Genomic DNA, 3,640 nt, shown 5'->3' with positions numbered 1-3,640 from the left:
TCTGCCTAATTCAAAGTAACTCTGTTCTTCCCTAGCACGCACACACACACACACACACACACACACATACCCCGTTATTGTGAATTAGCATCCACATATCAGAGAAAACATTTGGCCTTTGTTTTTTGGGGACTGGCTATTTCACTCAGCCTGATATTCTCCAGCTCCATCAACAGTGTGATTTTATAGCCTGAGTAGTGAAATTATTGCTTTCAATGGTACTGGATAGATTAAAGAAGGAAGACCATCTCTAATGGTTGAATCTCAGTGCAAGATATGGTCAGAATCATCCTAGAAAAAAAAATTGGGGGGGTGGGTGGTTCCATTCATCTTTTATTTATTTACTTATTTTTAAATACACGACAGCAGTGGAAAACATTATAATTCTTATTACACAATTTTTCATATCTCTGTATATAAAGTATGTTCATGCCAATTTATGCCTTTGTTGTGTTTTATGCATTACTATTTTTTTTAAAGAGAGAGTGAGAGAGAGAGAGAATTTTTTTTTTAATATTTATTTTTTAGTCTCGGCGTACACAACATCTTCGTTTATATGTGGTGCTGAGGATCGAACCTGGGCCGCACGCATGCCAGGCGAGCACGCTACCGCTTGAGCCACATCCCCAGCCTGCATTACTATTCTTAATACACATATATACCACAATTTTTTTGTATCTCTATATATAAAGTATGTTGACACTCAATTCAAGTGTTCATACATGTACTTTATATAATGATGTCCATCACATTCCACCATCCTTGCTAATCCTCATCCTAGAAATTTTTTAGTACCCTGTTCTTCAGCCACAGAATGCCTTCCAATAAAAATAAATCAAGTTTGATCCAATAGGTTCCTGAATTTAAATGTTAATTGACAGTGCTTACCATGTTAAATTCAGGATATTAATAGAGAAAAGAGTGGAAAACCTCAAAGTTAAGTAGGCATCATTTTCCCAAGCCTTGATGACATTCTACAGCTAAACATGCCCTTCCATCTTCTTGGAGTGGAATAAGAAGAAGCTCCCTCACCTGGTGTTAACTTGCAGGAAGAGCTAATTCTTGCCTCCGCCTGCCAGTGCTTCAAATATAAATGGAATATAGATGACACCCTAGGAATATAGGATATCCTAGGAATTCCCTAGATCCAGCATCAAAGTTAATGGAGACTTACTGTAACCCAGCATCAACCAGAAATTCAAATTCCTCAGGAATGAAAGTTTAGGTCCTACCTCTGGTAAATAAGTTCAGCTAGGAGACTTAGTGACTCAAGAAAAGGGAAACATGATAACAGAGATTGAAAATCAGGGCTGGGGTTGTAGCTCAGTGGTAGAGCGCTTGCCTCTCATGTGAGAGGCACTGGGTTCAATTCTCAGCACCACATATAAATAAATAAATTAAATAAAGGTCCATCAACAACAACAAAAAAATTTTAAAAAGAAAATCATAAAATGCCTTTAGCCTTCTGATCAGATGTAGAAATGACAATGACAGCCTCTCCCTATATGTCCTTTCCTGCTATGTCCTGTGTATATTTGTATTTACGACTCCCCTTCCCCCATTTTAATTACCATTTTTCCTCCTCTCTTACACCCACTACATTATTTAGGCCTTGTGGAGGAGTATTTGGCCTTGAAAGGAACACAGGAGAACTAGAGAAGAAATGGACATGATGTAGAGATTCCAGACTCATTGTTTTGGTACTGGCTTGCAGAGATTGAATCCAGAGATCCTCTGAGTTACATCCCCACCTCCCTGTTAATTTATTTTTGAGATACTGTCTTCCCTAAGTTGTTTAGGGCTTCACTAAGTTGATGAAGCTGGCTTTGAACTAGTTATCCCCATGCCTTAGCCTCCTGAGATTCTGGGTTTTCGGGCACACACCACTGCACCCAGCCCATAATATCCCTTGAACTGTAACCTCGTTTTCCACACCAACTGTCATCACCCTATTTGGACTTTCATTGCCTATTGCCTAGACTGTCTAGGGGTTTGTAATAACCATTCTTCAGGGAGTGTGTGTGCGTGTGTGTGTGTGTGTTGATGCTGGGGATCCACATATAGGGCTCTCAGGCATGCTGGGTAAGTGTTCTACCACTTTGGCACACCTCCAGTCCTCATTCTGCGTTTTCAAGTACATGCCAGGCTATTCAAAAAATTAGCATTTGTTTTATCTTAACTGTCTGCACAGTACCTCAAAAAGTGATCTATTGGATAGTGTCTTGTTTTTTTTTCCTTTCTTCCTATTATTTTTTTTAAATTTTATTTTGTTATTTTTTAAAATTTGGGCTATTTATTGTATATATAGGAAAATACCAAATCATATGTGCACAACTCAATATATTTTCACAAAATGTATACAACTGTAAATCCTAGTCATACCAACAAATAGAACATGATCATCACCCCGTAAACCTCTCCTGTGACCGCTTCCTCATCACTGGTCCCCCCCAAAAAATAACCCCAGACATCTAGTACCACAGATTAGTTTTGACTTTTTTTTAACTTTATATAAATGATACTTTATATGTGTGACATTTTTTGCTTAGCATTGTTTCTGAGATTCATTCATACTAATTTAGAAATGATTTATTCTCATTTCTGTAAAATGTATGTGTATGTGTGTAACATAATTTATCCATTCTGTTAATAGACATTTAGATTCTTTCCAATTTGGAGCTGTCATACATAATGCTGCTATAAACGTTTTTGTATATGGTTTTAGGTGCTCAAATTACATGCATTTTGTGTAAATACCCAGAAGAAAAATGGCTGGTTCAAAGAATGCCTATATGTTAAGCTTTATAAGTTGCTTGTCCAAAGTTGTGCCAATTTATACTTTGCTGTCAGTATATGAGAGTCACAGTTACTCTACATCCTCACCAATGCTGAGTATTGCCATTTTTATTTTAGCTATTCTGAAAGTGGTATAGTGGTATTGCATTTTAGAGTTTTCTTATTACATAAATCAGCTTTGTGCTACTCTAACAAAATATGAGGCAACTAACATAAAGAGAAAAGGTTTGCTGGCTCACACTTTGGGAGGGTTCAAAGCCATGGTGTCTTTTTGGTTTAGTTCTGGCAAGGGCAGTGGATTGTAGCACATCATTCCAAGACCACTTTTAGGAGCAAAAGAGTCACATCTCCAACCAGAGAAAAGAGACAGGAGCCCCAGTTGTCTATCTTTTTTTTTCTTGACTTATAGGATTTTTAAAATATATGCTACATATACTTATTGGGTGCTGTCTGTATTGGAAATATCTCAACCTGCAGTTTGCCTTTCAGTGGTGTGTGTGTGTGTGTGTGTGTGTGTGTGTGTGTGTGTTTCTGAGGATCAAACCTAGGGCCTCACTCATGTTAGGCAAGTGTTCTCCCAGAAAAGCTACAACCCCAACCTTTGCCATACACTTTCTTAATGTTGGGATTTTTTTTAAGCCAAAGTTCCTAATTATAATGTAATCCAAATTAGTTCCCTTTATAATTAGTAATTTCTGTATTGTTTAACAAATCTTTGCTTATCCCAAGGTCATGAAGCTATTCTCTTATGTTTCCCTCTAGAAAGTGTGCTGTTTTCCCTTTCACATTTAGAACACATATAGTCATTCTAGAATTGATGTTTATGTATGGTATCAGACAGAGA

Source organism: Callospermophilus lateralis, chromosome 16 (genome assembly GCF_048772815.1).
Source record: "Callospermophilus lateralis isolate mCalLat2 chromosome 16, mCalLat2.hap1, whole genome shotgun sequence".
NCBI lineage: Eukaryota > Metazoa > Chordata > Mammalia > Rodentia > Sciuridae > Callospermophilus > Callospermophilus lateralis.
This window is presented reverse-complemented; position numbering follows the sequence as displayed.